This window comes from Hyperolius riggenbachi, chromosome 5, assembly GCF_040937935.1.
Source record: "Hyperolius riggenbachi isolate aHypRig1 chromosome 5, aHypRig1.pri, whole genome shotgun sequence".
In the NCBI taxonomy this organism is placed as follows: domain Eukaryota; kingdom Metazoa; phylum Chordata; class Amphibia; order Anura; family Hyperoliidae; genus Hyperolius; species Hyperolius riggenbachi.
Window position 1 is genome coordinate 55208746 of NC_090650.1, and position 19040 is coordinate 55227785.

The following is a 19040-nucleotide window of genomic DNA, read 5'->3' on the forward strand; positions in this document are numbered from 1 at the left end:
CTAGAAAGAATAATGGGGTTCAGTGGAGAGAAAAGAATATTATGTTAGTTTGGGCTTTGGGGTGTGAAAGAGAGTGAAAAAAAATCTTTAAGACCTGGAAATGGACGTTCTGTTTCAATGCTTTTATTGACTTTTTTTTAATAAAGATAGTAACACCATAAAATGTAGTGTAAAAAAATACACATAACATTGTTATCAATTATAATAATGGCAGTATTTGTATAGCGCCTTTCTCCTGTCGGACTCAAAGCGCTTGCGAGGCAGCCACTAGAGCGCACTCAGTAGGCAGTAGCAGTGTTAGGGAGTCTCGCCCAATGAACTCCTTACTGAATTACTGGCTTACTGAACAGGCAGAGCCGAGATTCGAACCCAGGTCTCCCATGTCAGAGGCAGAGCCCTTAACCAGTACACCATCCAGCCACTGCTATATATAACATAGAACTATATAACATAGAATGTAGATTTTGTAGGCAAAATTCACATGTAGCCAATGCAAACCCTGACATAGCTGTCAAAAGCGGTGCGGTATGTGGCACTAAAGGTGCCCATACATCACTCAATATTGTGGGCCGATCGACCTTCCAGGTCAATCATTTTATCAAATCAGAAGCAAATCGGTGCTGCAACATGGCCGCCTGATAGATCTTTTGATCCATTTCAGGCCAAACACTGGCAAGCAATGGGAATGCTGGCAAAATCTTGGTCGCAGGGGCCTGATCAGGTGCACGGCAGTAAGAGCGGTTGATATTGCAACAGCCGACGGACCCCCATCCGGTGTCCCCCCAAGTGTATAAGTCTCCTTCCGAATTCCATGATCAGTGTTAAAGGCTCACCTACCCTCCAGTGCTACTCCTGGCCTCCTCTAGTGTCCGCCGTCACTGTGAGTGCCTGTTGCATGCAACACTGGTGCATAATGTGATGTCATGCTGAAATCTATTGGAAATCGCTAGGCAATGTCAGGCAATAGATCCCACAACGCTTCATCAAATCGAATGTCGGAAATTAAAAAAAAAGGTAAATAGGTTAGAAGGAGAAGAATCACAAACAGTTAAATCCATATTACAGTGGACCTAACTCATTCTGTGTCTTTGTTGGCTCTACTGTTTTCTTCCTGGGGTACAGGAACCCTTTCAAAAGACATCTGTACAAATCATAATGATTATGGTTAAAGAGAACCAGAGACGAAGCACCCTCATGTATTTTACCATATAGTATATCAATGGGAACACGACAGTTCTCTGCTCTTTGTTTCATTTTTCACTGGTTAGTCTGCCTGTTATCAGCTCTGATAAGAATCCCCAACTGAGCATTCAGTCTAGCTTTGCTCAGGAATCATTATAGCTGAGTCAGTCTTCTGTGATGTCTTTTCAAGCCCAAGCCTGCCCTCTTGTGGCTCTGCTTTCCTGCTATGTATCCTGCTATGTATCCTCGTAGCAGGAAATCACAGCCGCAAGGGGGAAGGCTTGGGCTTGAAAAGACATCACAGAAGACTGACGCAGCTATAATCATTTGTGGCAAAGCTAGACTGATTGTTCAGTCTGGGATTCTTATCGGAGCTGATAACAGGCAGATTTAGCTGAGAATAATGAAACAAACAGCAGAGTAGGAGTTTACTCTGTCATGTTCCCATTGATATATATGGTGAAATACATGAGGGTGGTTCGTCTCTGGTTCTCTTTAACAAGTGTAAAGAAACATGCACAAAACAGCATGCTTTGCAGCCTGGAATTAAGACAAAAGTAGAAAAAAAAACAGCATCACTTAGAAAAATGTCTATCTGGACATGGAAAAAGGACCACTGGTCCTCCTTTTTGTAGAATGATGTTTCGCTTTCATTACTGCCTTATGTCTGGTGTGATACCTCTCTAACACCGTTGCTCATCTAGACAATACCGATATTTCTCCAGTCTCCTTTACATAACTATTCAAACTCAAATTAAATGGTGACCATTGACCAACCATCACTGGACTGCAATGTTCAAATCATTCCACAAATTTTCCATTTAGTTTAGTGTCATGCTGTAACTAGGACATACAAGAACATTCACCTTTTTCTCAGTGGCGGCTCCAGCTTCAGATTTTTGGGGGGGCTCAAAGGGGGCACGAGGGCTGGCAGGCCGGGCTTGGGGGGGGGGGGGGGGGATGGGAATTTGGGCGTGGTCATGATGTCATGTGGGCGGGGCTAACTTTAATGTAATGCTAATTCTAACTAACTGGTACAACTAACTTTAATGTAGTTGTACCAGCTAACGTAGTTACATGAAAAAAAAAATGAAGTAAACGCACATAATGACAGGTAGCCTTTCACCAGTAAATGCACATAAGAATCAGCTTTTCAGCAGTTAATGCACGTAATGACAGACAGCGTTTCCTCATTAAATGCACATAAGAGACAGCTTTTCACCAGTTAATGCACATAATGACAGACTGCGTTTCTGCAGTAAATGCACATAAAGGGACAGCTTTTCACCAGTTCATGCACGTAATGACAGACTGCGTTTCCGCAGTAAATGCACATAAGAGCCTGCTTTTCACCAGTTAATGCACGTAATGACAGACAGTTTCCCCATTAAATGCACATAAGAGCCTGCTTTTCACCAGTTAATGCATGTAATGACAGACAGTTTCCCCATTAAATGCACATAAGAGCCTGCTTTTCACCAGTTAATGCATGTAATGACAGACAGTTTCCCCATTAAATGCATATAAGAGACAGCTTTTCACCAGTTAATTCACATAATGACAGACTGCGTTTCCGCAGTAAATGCACATAAGGGACAGCTTTTCACCAGTTAATGCACATAATGACAGACTGCGTTTCCGCAGTAAATGCACATAAGGGACAACTTTTCACCAGTTCATGCACATAATGACAGACAGTGTCCCCAGCATAGGTAGCCAGGTGTATAGATGTCCCCAGTATATGTAGCCAGGTGTATAGCTGTCCCCAGTATATGTAGTCAGGCTGGTGGTGGTGGGCTGGGGGCCCCAGGGCACCTTAAGCCTGACTGGTGGTGGGCTGGAGGCCTCATGCCTGCGTGGCTGGTGGGCTGGGGTCCCAGGGAAGCTCAGGCCTGGCTAGTGGTGGTGGGCTGGGGGCCCCAGGGCAGCTCAGGCCTGGCTGGTGGTGGTGGGCTGGGGGCCCCAGGGCAGCTCAGGCCTGGCTGGTGGTGGTGGGCTGGGGGCCCCAGGGCAGCTCAGGCCTGGCTGGTGGTGGTGGGCTGGGGGCCCCAGGGCAGCTCAGTGGGTGCCAGTGGGTGGGGAGGAGGGTGCCAGTGGGTGGGGAGGAGGGTACCTGTGGGTGGAAAGGAGGGTGCCACTGGGTGGGGAGGAGGGTGCCAGTGGGCAGGAGGAGGGTGTCAGTGGGTGGGGAGGAGGGTACCTGTGGGTGGAAAGGAGGGTGACACTGGGTGGGGGAGAAAGGTGCCAGTGGGTAGGAGGATAGTCTCAGTGGGTAGGAGGAGGGTGCCAGTGGGTGGGGAAGAGGGTGCCAGTGGGTAGGGGGGTCGTCAGTGGAGGGGGGAGAATGCCCGTGGGTGGGGAGGAAGGTGCCCCTGTGTGTGAGGAGATTGCCCTGGGGAGAGAAGACAGGAAGAAAATGATCGAGGCGCCAGCCACGCTAATAAGGGATGCGGGAGCCTGCTTTATTCCTCCCTCCCTCCTCCCTTCCTATGAATGCCCCCACCTGCTGTGAATGTCCCCTCCGTAGGCAGTGTGTGCGGAGCAGAGCGGAGCGGTAGGTCCTCTTACCGCAATCCATGCTCACCGGCAACTAGTCTCCTGCTTCCTGTGACGTCATGGTAAACAGGAAGCAAGAGACTAGTTGCCGGTGAGCATGGATTGTGGTAAGAGGACCTACCGCTCCGCTCTGCTCCGCACACACTGCCTACGGGGGGGACAGTCATTCACAGCAGGTGGGGGCGCATTCATAGGAAGGGAGGAGGGAGGGAGGAATAAAGCAGGCTCCCGCATCCCTTATTAGCGCGGCTGGCGCCTCGATCATTTTTTGTCATCTGACAAGTACAGACTTGCGGTGGCCACGGCCAGCGGAAGGGCTTTAAGAGGGGCTAACAAGTTGCCAGCTGGGGCTGAAGCCTGGGCAAGCCCCAGTGTAGCGCCGCCACTGCTTTTTCTCCTCCAGCCACTGTGTGCTGAGATTTTCTGTCTGTTTTAGGTGAATGTTGCATTGAAAGGTGAACTTTCTTTCTGTTAAAACTTTCTGTCCTACGGCAGAGGTTTTCTTTGAGAGTTTTACCCCATCCAATGTTCCTTCTAACCCAAAAGTGCCTCATTCGCTGCTACAGATACCTCCACCACAAGATGCCACCACCAACTCCATGCTTTTAATGTAAGCATGGTGTTCTTGGGATAGTATGCTATCCAATAGTCTTTCCTTCAGATGTATTGTTGGTTGTTGAGACCAGATAGCCCAGTTTTGGTCTCATATATTTATAACACCTTTTGGCAAAGCTGAATTGAGACTTCTCTATGCAGTTCACTTTATTGTAGTACTTTTGATATTACTGTCACATGCACACAATGACCACTCTTTGGAAAGTCACCATAACGTTCAGTCTCCAAAACCTCTCAGCAAATTTTCCGACTGGTTTTCTCCTTCCACTTCAGTTTTGAAGATGATTTGAACTGCGGAGGGCCCTGTTTGTGCAAAATACTTTCCACATTTTACTATGCTCGTAGAATTTATAAAGGCTAAAACATTTTTGATTCATCTATGCCTGTCCACAACTTTTGACATTGACTTGCCATAGTTGATTGTTTGCTTTCAACTGTACTATCAAACACAAAATGTTAAAGGAATTGGTGAACTAATCAAAATGATTACAAGTGATAACAACAAGTGGAAGCTAACCACTTCGATACCAGCAGCCTCTGCCCCCTTAAGGACCAGAAGCTGCTGGTACGCTAAAGCGCCGCATACCGACGAATCGCCGCAATAATCCGTCACTCCCGCTGGTCACGGCGCTCTGTCCCCTCCGCAGGCTGCTCTCTCTGCCGTCTCTATGACGGCAGAGCACAGTGCGTCGGTCAGGAGCCGCTTTCATTAGCTCTTGACCCTGTCACTCAATGTAAGCCAATGTGATTGGCTTACAGTATTGACAGGGCCAGGAGCCAATGAAAACGGCTCCTGCCCAGCTCACAGTGCTCTGCCGTCATAGAGGCGGCAGGGCAGCACATTGCGGCAGGGGCAGAGCGGCGAGTGCGACGGGAACGGGCGGGGGTGCGCGGTGAATGGGACGTAGAGCTTACGTCCGGTCAGAACCGCAGCGCCACCCGCCCGACGTAGATTTGTTCTGCGTCAGTCCCTAAGAAGTTAATTAACCTGGTGTGCAGTAAAGGAAGTGATTAGCTACACCTGGCTGAGTTTTAAAGTATTTATAGAATATCCATCTCAGTGAACGTTTTATTTTATTATTATTATTTTCTGAACTTTTATATATTTCACTTGGCTGCTATAAGTTGTATTGAGTAAATACAGCTGGAAAACATTTTCTGTGTGTGAGAGTCTTAATTTCAGGTGGTTAGGCAAAGTATTAATGCAAGGGCACCAGGGGGGTACAAGTACATTGGGGGGATGGCTGCCGGGGTTTTCATCGCGTTTTGTATGCAATTATTGCACGCTGTTACTGCCGCACACCCAATCGAGCATGTCGGCCCAAGATTTTCCAGCTTTTCCGATCAATACATGTAACTGTAACCAAATAACAGCCTGAAATTGGTTGAATTGTCAATCAGGCATGCTTTTGGCGGTGCCGATTTTTATCCGCTTCAATAATGATTATCGAATTGGATTGTCTACAGATGTATGGCCACCTTTTTTAGGTCCTGTTTTTATTAGGTCCTGTTTTTAATAGATGTTCGTGTGATTCATTGTTGTTATGAAATGTCTGATGAAGTTAAAACATTTCCATTGTTTGAAATATATACTTGAACTCTGGATCCCTTACAGGGGTGGCTGACCCTACAGGAGGATACAGTCACTGCATCCACAATTACAAATAAACACAAGTTTGAATTTCACACAATACAGTGAAACTTTCCTGGCTTCGGTTCCAGGGCTGAAGCACCACCGTGAATTTAATATTCAGAAAACAAACACTAATATTCCGAATGCTAATGAGTCCATGGGAAGAAGAGGCTGAGAAATCCAGGCTGTTTCTACCGAAAGAAGGCAGCGCTGGCCCAAGCTAAGGACTCTATGGTAACCAGATATCACTGTCAAAGTTCAAGCGCTGGTTCTTCTCAGTAAAATACAACAAAGTTCTGAGTGGGGGAGTCCTGCATATGAACCAGGAATTGAATGTGACACCCACAATTATGAAACAGAAAGTTGGAGCAGATCTGGGAAGCTTTTGAAGATCACTGCTAATACAGCAAAATAAAAGCCCTTTTTTGTACAGTGGGGAAGAATTAGAACTCTTGTCAACTTTTATTATTGCCCCTCAATGTTTGTCTCTGGGACCACCAGGGTATTTTTTTTAAACAGTTAAGATCTACAGAGGTCCTAGGTAGGGGCCAAGGGTTTAAAGTGTACCCGAGATCAGGGTCACTTGTATAGGGTACTGCTAAGGCTGTTGCTTTTTATGTGGGATTTGAGCCGTTGACCAGGGTTAGAATCCTGGCTGAAGCCAGTACCTAGGGAGCGAGAGGTGCCTCCAGTATTAGATAGCCGACAAAGCAATCTCCCTATAGCTAGTGGTGCACGTAATGGGTCAATTGCAATTACGCAAAATTTCACATACTTTTTCGCAATTACGTACAGCACAAGTTTGTGAATCGTAATAATACCTGTAAATACGCAATTATGCATAATTCACTTTCAATGCGTAAAAATATTTGCATCAATTCGCCAGTGCACTGCCTGTGTTTGACTATTATTTAAATATGTAATGCGAAAAATGCGTTTGTATGCTAAAAAAATTTGCTTCATCAGCCAGAATGCTGCACGAGGAGCTATTATTTAACCACTTGCCGACCGCTCCACGCTGACGGGCGTGGACGCGGCAGCAGCCCCAGGACCACTCAACGCCAATGGCGTAAAGTCCTGGGGCGGGGTTTTGCAAGAGATTGCACGCGCATCAGCATCTTCGCTTGAATGACGCTCCGCTTTGTCGATCGCCGCTAGGGGACTGTTACATGGCAAAACCGCTGTCTATTTACATTGTACAGCGCCAGTATACTGCACACACGCGGCTATATTTTAAATAGTCAATGCGAAAAAACTGTTTGCATGCGTGAAAACGGTTGCGTCCGTAATTACACATAAATTACGCTAACATGAGTAATTACGGTTAGCGATTACATTTCTATGCCAAATTTTTATGAGTAATCTGCAAATTTCGCATTACGATTACAATGCGTAATTGCGAATTACGATGCGTATTTACGCATAGGAGTAATTTCTGCCCATCACTACCTATAGCCTCCTTGGAGTCGGCTTTCGCTACGGCTCCAGCGGCATCGCTTTGCCCCAGAATAAGGTAACCTGTGCGAAAGTGTGGCCACGCTTGTGCTTGAAATGGAGCGTGGCCCAGATCGGATTATAAACAAGCTCTTGACAGTAATATTTAAAGGGTCTGCGCTCGGCAAAGTGGGACCAGAGGACTCTATGGGAAGTCCTATTAGGATGCAGAGATTTTCCCTTTCTTAAGTATGTGATTTAGTACCCAAGCTTTGACTCCGGTACACTTTAAAGGGGTTCTTTCGCGGAAAAAAGTAGACAGTTAAAAAATGTGACAGATGACAGGTTTTGGGCCAGTCCATCTTTTTAAGGGGGATTCTCAGGGCTTTCTTTGTTTTTAACAGCATTTCCTGAACAGCAGTTTAACTGCGAAAATAGCAAGATACCAGCCGGCCTCCCTAATCACTTGCACACTATTATGTCAGTTAGATTTTGCAACTGTTGTTCAGGAAATGCTGTTGAAAACAAAGAAAGCCCTGAGAATCCCCCTTAAAAAGATGGACTGGCCCAAAACCTGTCATCTGTCACATTTTTTAACTGCCTACTTTTTTCGCGAAAGAACCCCTTTAACTGAACATACGCAACAGATTGTTTTCAGATTTTTTTTTTCCAATTGATCTGTTGTAGAATATGCAGCAGACTAGACAACAAAAGCTCAGAAATACCAGCAATGGCTTCAGAGAGTTACATTGAAAAGCATGTCGCCGTTCCCAGGCCTGTTCATAAAGGTGTTCTAATTTTACCGTGCTCCAGTCTGCTACTATCACATTAAGTTCAAGATGAAAGTGAAGAAGTAGAAAGAAAAAAACAGGCCATAATCACTGGGCAGTCCAGAAAAGGAGATAAATATAGTGTCTCTAACAGCCTATGCCGAGTCACTGCTTTGTAATAAACAAACTTTGATATTGCGCACACAGTAGGCACCTTGCTTTCACGTAGCCTGTATGTGCCACGTCGGTAAAAACATACAATTATCTAGAATAACAGCACAGGGGAGAGAACATCTGGAGTTGGGTTGCTGCCTGCCGCTTGAACAGAGACCTTACTTTGATCTCTCCCTGGAGCTGTCCTGCAAATCAATTAGTTAATAGACTCTTTACCCACTAATGGTTCCATCAGCTTATTACTTTGGACAGAACTCCAGCTTATCAGATGCACTCTGCAAACATACCGAACGAGAGGTTTCTTTTGAAATCATTTTTATAGCTAAACTCTAAAGAAAAGAAAAATATTATTAGTTTACCTTGCAACTCTGGATGTCGTCTTCATAATGAAAAGAACAATTTTTACCACTGTGATTGCTGCAGTGTGCAGAGCGTCCTGGTGGATAAGACTGTCCACTAGTGTTTCTGTTAGCTGGGAGACCACTCTGATGCTGGTTACACACGGTGCATTCCCGCACTCGATTCCCCGCTCGATTATTTCCGACATGTCCGATTCGCGATTCGATGGATCGTTCGGTCGATTTGGCATACTTTACATGAGAATCATCGAAACATTCATCGAAATGCGGTCGGAAATAATCAAGCGGCCGGGAATCGAGCGGGGCATCGAGTGCGGGAAAGCACCGTGTGTACCCAGCATTACTGCAGGCTGTTACATACATCTCACGTCTGGTCACATACATAGAGCATGATTATTCACAAGGCAACTTAGGCCCAGTTCACATTGGCCTAAAAAACAGATGGTTTAGTGGGCCATAATGAACGGACGAGAACCGATGCGAAAGGATTCAATGCTAATCAGCGGATCCATTGACATTGGTCAATTCGAACGGATCTGTTTGGCCCGTTCTACCACATGGACCCCAAGTTTGGGTCTGAAGCAATTTTTGGGATCGGCGGATGCATTACATTGACCATGCCAGGGGTGTAACTAGAAGGGAGCATCCCCTGTGATCGCAGGGTGGCCCAGAGCTGTGGGGGGCCCCCAACTACTAACCTTCCCCTTCGTCCGATACGGGGGACTATACTTCAGATCAGATGTTTTGATGGCTACATGTTATTATGGGTGTGAAGATGGTGATGGCCACACTTGTTTTATGACCCTAGTGAGATGGGCCACAAGGCTGTGAAGGGCACCAAGGGGGGGCAAGGGAAGGGTTGTGAATAATGGGGGACCCATTTAAGTTTCGCTGGAGGGCCCTATGAATTGTAGTTACGCCACTGGACCACTGGCTAACGGAACAGAGGGTTCTGGTTGGAAAACTGATGTCTTTAAAAACTGAACCAATCTACAAATCAGTTTTTTATCCATACCAGTGTGAACCGGGCCTAAGGCCTCTTGCACACTACATGTGGTTCCGATTTGCGATTTTAACATGATTTTACATGCAATTCCGATTTTCAATTTATAATCGGTACTGCATGCTGTGCTTTTTCTGCATTTTTCTTTTTGTTTCGATAGCATCCAGGGAAAATTGGAATCGCAAATTGGATTTGCAATGTGCAGGGGGCCTAAGGGCCGGTTCACACTTGCGGTTCCCTGCCAAACGGACCGGATGACCTGACCGGATCCGGACCGGATCCGGATCGGAACCGTACGGTTCTGATCCGGATCCGATCCGGATCCGGTCAGGTTGCATCAGGTGTTCATCAGGATGCGATCCGGATCCGTTTGGCAAAAGATAGTGGAAACCGAATAAAAATGTTGGGGTCTGGGAGGTCAGCAGAAGGTGGACCTGTGGAATCAGGCCCTCCGCTGTTTAGCACTCACCTCCACCTCCGACATACTGCCAACATCTCCAGCACGTTTAAAGTCACTGCTGCTCCACTCCAAAATGCTTGCCCATGTGTCCCCATCCAAAATCGCCGCTACAATACGCATAGGAAGTGGGGTAGAACATCCGGATTTTTAGCCAGTGTGTTGTGCGCTCTCCGGTTCTCATTGGTTTGTATTGGCCGGATGGTGCAGTCCGGCTCCGCTCCGGATACGGCTGCCGAAGGAGCCGGACCAAAAAATAGCGCATGTTGGGTCTTATGCCGGAGTCCGGATCCGGTCCGGATGAAACGGGCGCATGTGAACGGACGCATAGGCTTTCATTGCTATGCCGTGCGTCCGTTCCGTCCGTTCTGCATGCGGTCCGGCTCCGGCACGGCGATTCCGGACGGCGACCGCTAATGTGAACCGGGCCTAAGAGATGCCTAGGCGCTGAAGAGTTTACAGGGGCCTGGTTGACTTCAGCCCCCAACTAATCTGGGAAGCCAGCATTGGAGGGCAACACTACTATGTTCCCGATAGCCCAGTCATACCTTAATCTGTCTTATATATGCTTATACTTTGTATTGTAAGTTTGAGTAGGGTGAAGTAATATCACCTCATTAACTTTCCCCTAGGAAACATTCAGTGGTGCAGTATATAGGTCCATACACACGCCAGACTGGTGGCAACGACGGGTCCGTCGTCACCTCCCGCTGGGTGGGCGTTCCAGCGACAGTCCGGCGTGTGTACAGTCTGTCTGCAGACTGGTACGGCTGTTTCTGAGCGATCCGCCTGGCCTTTAGTCACATCATAGGTGTCTCATTCAGCGTTTTCAGCAGAACTATTTTACAGCATTGTCAGGTTCCTAAAATGTTAGTTTCAAAGAGTTTTATTGGAAAGTAGTGAATGTACAACAATTCATTGCTTATTGTTTACAATATTAATTTATAGATTATTTAGTCAGTGTTTGTCCATTGTAAAATCTTTACTCTCCCTGACTTACATTCTGAAATGTATCACTGGTGATGACAATTTAGTTTTTCCAGGTGATCTGTACGGAATGTTCGTTACTGAGAGTTCTATACGCAGAGGGAGATATTGCTTGCTTGACAGTTGGGGGAAAAAAACTGTTATTTCCCACAATGCAACAAGGTTCACAGACAGCAAACTGTCAGAGCATTGATCCTGATATCACACTTTGGGAATGGTTTTACCAGAATATCAACCATACAGACCCCCACAGAGGACCCCCCCCCCCACACACACACACACACACACACACACACACCACTACCGATTACTTATTTGAGAAAAGGTAAAGATTTCTCATAAAAAAGGGGTTTTCATTCAGCTACTGAATGGAGTGAAGTTCAATCCTTGGTTAAAAAGTGGATCTGCGATAAACTTTTACTTATTACATAATTGTGTTCCTTTCATATTGTTTATAGGGCATTCCTCAAGCCAAATACTTTTTTGTTTTTGTTTTAATACTCTAATTCCCTATAAACCAAACAAGCCTCACCCACAGCTTTTCAGGGTGCCTTGGCATTTTCAGACAGTAGCAAGGGCTTATGGGAGCTCAGTCTGAGCAGGAGGAGGGGGAGGTGTTACTAGCCAGAGATTTCAGACGCAGACGGGAGGAGTGTGGAGGAGGGGTAATTAGGTTTTCACAGGCTAAGTGCTGGAGATGCAGATCAGCTTGCCTGTGTGTAATGTTTACAAACAACATGGCTGCTGTCATTGTATCACAGGAAGAAATAATCATATTCTGTTGAAGCTGTTTAGATTTGCTGTGTAAACTATCTAAACCGTCTTTTCCCGAAAATAAGACAGTGTCTTATATTAATTTTTTCTCTAAAAGATGTGCTAGGGCTAATTTTCAGGGGATGTCTTATATTTCTATTAGGAAGTGTCTCTCAGCAGAACATTTCCTGTTCCTTTGTACTGTAATGCTCATGGATTTGAAAGTATGCTACTGTACTGATCAGGCACCTGCCCTGTCTTCCCTGCACACAGCTGATAACCTTGCTGTGTGCTGGGATGACAGGATCAGTGCCCGATTGGCACTGCACCACTGTGTCCCCACTTACTGGCTGCCTATCCCTCCTCTTTAAAGTGAACCTCCGGACTAAAAATCTACTCAGCAGAACTGAAAAGGCTTGGTGTTTCTTTAACAGTTTCACAGTATTAGAACTTTGTTTTTCTTACCAAAGCATCATTTTTAGCTGCATTTTTACCTAAGCTCCACCCATCAAAGAAAAAAAGCCCGGGCTTTTTTTCCTTGATGCTGTGCAGAGCATGATGGGATTTCCTATGTTGCTATTTACTTTGCCTAGCAACTGGGAGAGGTGCTCAGGACACAGGACAGTTGGAACTGTGTCTCATGCTCCCTGTCACCTCCTTTCAACCAAAAAGATGGCTGCCATCATGAAATCAAACATTTGCCTGTTCTTTTAAAACAGGGTGGGTAAGAGATTATATTACCTATCTTTTTTAATTAACATAACTAATGTAACTTAATGACAGTATGTTTGTTTAGGCTGGAGTTCCTCTTTAACTTCCACTAGGGCTTATTTTCGGGGTAGGGCTTACCGTATATTTCAAGCATGCTCAAAATTCCAGCTAGGGCTTATTTTCAGGGTAGGTCTTATTTTCAGGGAAAGATGGTATAGACAAGTTACTTGTTATAGTTAGTTTTTCATCTTGAATCCGCTTTAAAAGTAGGGCTGGCCTCAGGGTTCATAGTGCCTTGTGCAAAGTCTTGTTGTGGTGCCCCCATCTGGCCAAGTTCCTTCTATCATACTACAGAGTTGTTTTTTCCCTTATGCCAGGGGCGTTGTTAGCCCCAAAGATCAGTGGCACATGCCCTGGATCTATTCTGGGGTGCCCTAGATGTCCCTCAGGCAGAGTCAGGCAGCGGGCAGCAGTACTCACCTCCTGCCGCTTGATCTCTAGATTCTGCAGACATCTCCTCTTCCGGGCTTCTTTCCCTACTTCACCACAACACTCAGCATGCCCAATAGAGGCACCACTGTACCCAGCATGGCACCACACAGGGCATCTATGTGGGTCTACTAGGTGCTGTGGTGCCATGTAGGGTGCTGTGATGCCTTTATGAGGGCATGCAGGGAGCTGTGGTTCTACTGTGGGGGCATGCTGGGAGTTGTGGTGCCTCAATGGGAGGTCCGTGGGAGCATGGGAGGGGTTCCATTAAGAGATCAGGGAACGATATGGTGGACAACTTGGCAGCGGACCAGCATGCCCATCAGAAAGCCAGACCAGCGAGTGCTGAAGCCAGGTAACTCGGCCTAGTTATGTTTAAGTGGCACTGCCTATTTATGTGATATGCTGCATTTTTTTTTTTTCGTTTTGTTTTAATGGAGAGGGGGCTCCATCTAACACTCTGCTGGGCAGGCCTACTTAGACCACTGTTAAAGCGGATCTGAGATGAAAAACAAACTATAACAATATATATATCTTAGCTAAAGTTTAGATAGTTTACACGGTATATCTAGTTGCAGACAGCTTCAAAAGTTTATGATTATTTATTCCTGTGATACAATGAGGGCAGCCATGTTCTGTTTGTCACATTGTCACAGGCTGAGGGCCGGAGATGCTATCAGCTTGCCTGTGTGTAAATTCATAACCCTCTCCTCCTCCCTCCTCCCCTCTTCCTCTGAAATCTTTGGCTAGTAACCTCCTCCTTCACCTGCCCAGACTGAGCTCCCATAAGCCCTTGCTACAGTGCCAAGGCACTGTGAAAAAGCTGTGGGCGAGGCTTGTTTAGTTTATAGGGAATTAGAGTATTAAAACAAAACAAAAAAAGTATTTGGCTTGAGGAATGCCCTATAAACTATATGAAAGGAACTCAATTATGCAATGAGTAAAAGTTTATCTCGGATCCACTTTAAGTTCATGTAAATTTGTCTCCACCCATGACCACACCCACATTCTGGTGCATGGCCACACCTATTTTTCATCTGGAGTGCCCAAAAGTGCCCCGGATCTCTTAGGATCCTAGCAATGCCCCGCCTTACCCTAATGTTAAAAATACTAAAAGCAAAAGAAATAGATGTATTTGTGCATCACACAACATTGAGGATTTGAAAAAAAAAAAAGTGCCCCATATACTAGCAGGACCCCAAAACTGTGTGTAGTATAGATATATGAGCTGGTGCCAAATCCATTGCATATGAGGCTGGGTTCACACTGGATGCATTTAAAACTGATCCCATAAAAACGAATTTGTTACATTGAGCATCAGTTTTTCATCCGGTTCTATTTCAAGTTGTCACCCGCACGTTACACTCACCGCCTTCACATTCGCCTTCCTCCGCCACTGACACCACCAATCAGACCCACTGCACGGGAGAAGCGTCAGTATAAAGACTGGAGCCCCAGCAGAAGCATCAGACTCCCCATTGAATTGTAACAGTCCAATTGGAATCCTCACTCAAACCAGGGAGGATTCTCATTGGTCTATTGCAATCCAGTGGAAGCCTGATGCTTCTGATGGGGCTCGGGTCTGTATAATGGGGCTTCAACCATGCAGTGGACCCGAGCGGCAGTGTCAACAGCGACAGAGTACCTGAATGTAAAGGCAGCAGCTGAGTTAAAAAAAAACTGGTGAAACGTACGTGGCGAACCAACCTAGTGATAGAGGACACTGTCTGTTCTTACAGGTTTTCATCGATTCCATCGGCATTCACTTCATTTGGCCAATCTGAAAAGTCGTGTAGGAACCATATTTGCGTTCCACTCGTCAGAATGAATCAGCTGGACTAATAGATGGTGCACATGGACAGGTTGCGGACCAGAGCAGGATTATCCACCAGGCGGGTGCTCGGGGCCTAGTGGGTGTCAAGGGGCCCACCTGACACCTTCTTTTGGCCACTCTGCACTTCAGCTTACCAAAAGGACCACAAGGGGGAGCCAAATCTGCTACCTTGCCTAGGGCCCCATTACATCTTCATCCATCTCTGACGGGGACTTGCTATCTCATACTTCTGGAGACATCTGATTTATTATTATAGCAAGATGAGAGCTCCTTTTAAATTAAAACTATCACTTTCTCTATTTCTCTACAATAAAATATATCAGCTGACATGTTATTAGAATGGTATGAAACTCAGCATTTCTTCTTTGCTCTAAAAGATTTACAGTATAAAACCTACTACCCCCTCCCCTCCCCCCCCAAAAATGTAGCAGTAGAGGATTTAAACAGTTAAACACAGAACTTTGTTCTTCAGTGAAAAGCTCCATGCTTTCTGTCCGCATTGGAAAATGTGATAACATTATCTTTTGTTTACATTCCTTTGTTAGGTACATTTAGTATACAGCCAGCAGTGTGCTGAAACTGAGCTGAGAAGCAGAAAGAGGTGAGGAGTGATCACTAGATAGATTGTAATATATAAATACAGCAGCTATGTAATACAATGCAATGGCAGCTTTCAGAGCAGATAGACTGTACATTGGGAACTTGTAATTTGTAAATGGACAATATTACTTGTGCAGAAAAGCAAATATGATAACTGTATAGGTAATGAAAAGTAGGAAAACATATTCTTATTAAATGTTATGTCAGAGTTTTATCCCACTTTAAAAATGAATAGCATTTACAATGAAGCAGGTCTATTTCTGGTAAGAAACTCTGCACTTGCATTGCTTATTTGAGTGAGCCTCCCTGTCAGGCATGTAGATATTTTCTAGGGCTAACAGTTTCTCCTCCCCCAAAGTTTTGCGGTGAAAAAGATCCCGCACAGATCTGATTTCCCATCGGACCTCTATGGAGGTTACACGCCTTTTGAACCCCATAATTAAATCAACATCTCGTTCAAAACTTTTCTACACTCTGAGATGTTTAAAGAAAGAATTTACAAAGAAAATACACCTGAGGTGAAAAAGTCACACTAATTTATGACGGCGTAACATTTCCCCCTGGAACGCTAGATTGGAAGTGGCTGAATGTTATCTTGCATGTCTCAGTGAAATGGATCAGTCCTGGCAGTGGGGGGCAGAGAGGGGCATGGGAAGCTGGCAGAACCAGCGCACTAGAGTGTCAAGAAGATATAGCTATGGCAGCCATGTCAGCTGGATCTAATTTGTAATGATTTCACTCTAGCCGAACGAGTGCTCCAGATATAAAGGTGGAGGTGCAGGGATGGTCACATGATACATAATATCACACGGTATTAAAAACAGAGTTAAATGTCATAAACATAAAGGGACCAGCTGAGCTAGAAATCTCATATACAGTGAGGTAAAGAAGTATTTGATCCCCTGTTGATTTTGCTCGTTTGCCCTCTGACCAAGAAATGACCAGTCTATAACTGTAATAGCAGGTTTATTGTAGCTGTGAGAGACAGAATAACAAAAGAACCCTCTGTGACAGAGGCGCTTAACTTGAATCCTTGTGCAGATTGTTTGATACTCCTCCCTATATTGCCTGATGAAGCGGGGTTGAACCTGCGAAACGCGTTGCATTTCTTTTTGGAGTTCCTAATAAATGTGTTTGACTGTCTGAATCTCAGTCGTTGTCGTGTCTGCTTGAGGGAGGTAGGACCACCACTTCCTCCTTCAATTTTGCCATTTAAGTTGGTTTTTAAGCTCATTTAATCTAATCTTATACTTTTTGGCGCCTCTGTTCATTGTATACAATTTTGAGTCCACACTTGGTGGAGGGTTGCTGCCCTGTCTTCCTGTCTACAGAGAGCGACTTCTTAATACTGAGTGGGGTCAGGACAATCTCCCCACCTGCCTTTACAGTGGTTGCCTGTTGGTGACCCTGACTTGTGAGTATTTAGCAATACAAACTTATTGCCACCTTGTCCAGTACGAATTAAACTATTGGGGCTCTTGGTGTTCCCTGTTTTTATTTTGCAGAAGGCATGGTCTTTAACCATCTCAGCCGCCCAGACGTGATGCTCTGCTGCGGTGCCGTGCTTCAGTGCGCTCCCACACGCGATCGCAGGCGTGCTCCCATGCCCCCGTGCTGTCCCCTGGTAGCCCTGGGATCAGTGAACGGGAACATGGTTCCCGATCACCGATATGTGTCCCCAGCAGAAAAACTGAAGCGCTCTTACTAGAGGCTTAAGTCTTTCTGCGAATAAAATGTACCGCGTCCCCCTTGTGCTTCCGGTTAGCGAGAAGCACAAGGAGATAAAAAAAACTCAAGGTGGCCATTTTGTGCCCAAATAGTAAAACTACATCTACATATTTTTTACATTACAATTTACACATATAAGAACATTAAAAATTAACTGTTTATTTCCCACACTAAAATATAACCCAAATAAAAATGTTTAATGGAAAAAAAATTACAATTTAAAAAAACAAAAACATAAATAGTTACCTAAGGGTCTGAACTTTTTAAATATGCATTTTAAGGGGGTATACTACGAACATTTTTTAAATTATAAGCTTGTAAATAGTGATGGACGCAAAACGGAAAAAATGCACCTTTATTTCCAAATAAAATATTGGCACCATACATTGTGATAGGGACAAAATTTAAATGATGTCATAACTGAGACAAACGGGCAAATACAATACATAGGTTTTAATTATGGTAGCGTGGATTATTTCAAAGCTATAATGGACAAAAACTGAGAAATAATGAATTTTTTCCATTTTTTTCTTATCAATCCTGTTAAAATGCATTTATAAAAAAAGAATTCTTAGCAAAATGTAACACCCAAAGAAAGCCTAATTAGCGGCGGAAAAAACAAGATATAGATCAATAAATTGTGATAATTAGTGATAAAGTTATTGGCAAATGAATGGGAGGTGAAAATTGCTCTGATGCATAAGGTGAAAAATCCTCGTGGGCTGAAATGGTTAAAAGTTGGTAAGGCTGTTAATTTCACTACCGCCTATTACATTGACACTCATTATACTGTGCTCATTATTATTCTGACCCCAATTCAGTGCTTCTTTTTACAGTACCCCCTATTATAATGTGCTCTATTATATTTCCCTCACGATGGGGTAAAATGCCAAGGAACCCCTGCAGAGTCCTCAGGGAACCCTGGTTGAGAAAGCCTGGTCTATGGCATAAACACAAGGTGAACAAACATACAAACTCCATGCAGATTATGTCCTGGCTGAGATTTGAACCTGGGACAGCGATGGGCTAGCGGCAGCCAGTTACCCAACATACTCATCTTAACCAAATTTGTAAGGGCTTTCTTTTCTGGAGGTTCTGCTTTTATTCACAGAGGACAGATCTTGTCAGGATCATTTTGCTATGCTAGCACTTAGATTAAAGTTCTACTGACCCGAGTGCTGCCATTCTAGAGAGCCGCTCTCATTTCCCGTTTTTTTCTTACCGTCTTGGAAACTTTTTTTCCATCCACCTCTGCGAACGCTTAAATACCGCTCTGCGGTCTACATCCATATTCCACATAACGTATATTGAATTTAACATTTTATTCCTCATTTCCTTTGTAATGGACTCAAATCCCAGCTGTGATTTTTAAAGACACCTTTTAAGAAGTGTTCATGGTTAATAAATCTTGCACATTTTAATCCTGCGAGTCATTAACTACTAATTACTCTCTCTTGCGGAACATAAGGCCTGAGAGGGCCGCGGTGGAGAGGAGAGCGACCCGCCAGTCCAGGCGTCTAAAATGAACACTATTTTGTTTCCTTCATGTGCACATAATCCCGTGGAACGGGGCCAAGGCGCGGTCCTGACCTGCGCTTTCCTCCAATTTACAATGAACCGGTGACCTCATCCATTTATATACTAAGCGAGCTTATGAATAAGGTTAGAAATTTTAACCTCACACAGTAAATGAAAACAAATTATGAAAATTGGAATCTCACCAACTTCCTCCCATCCAGTTCATGTCACCTATAA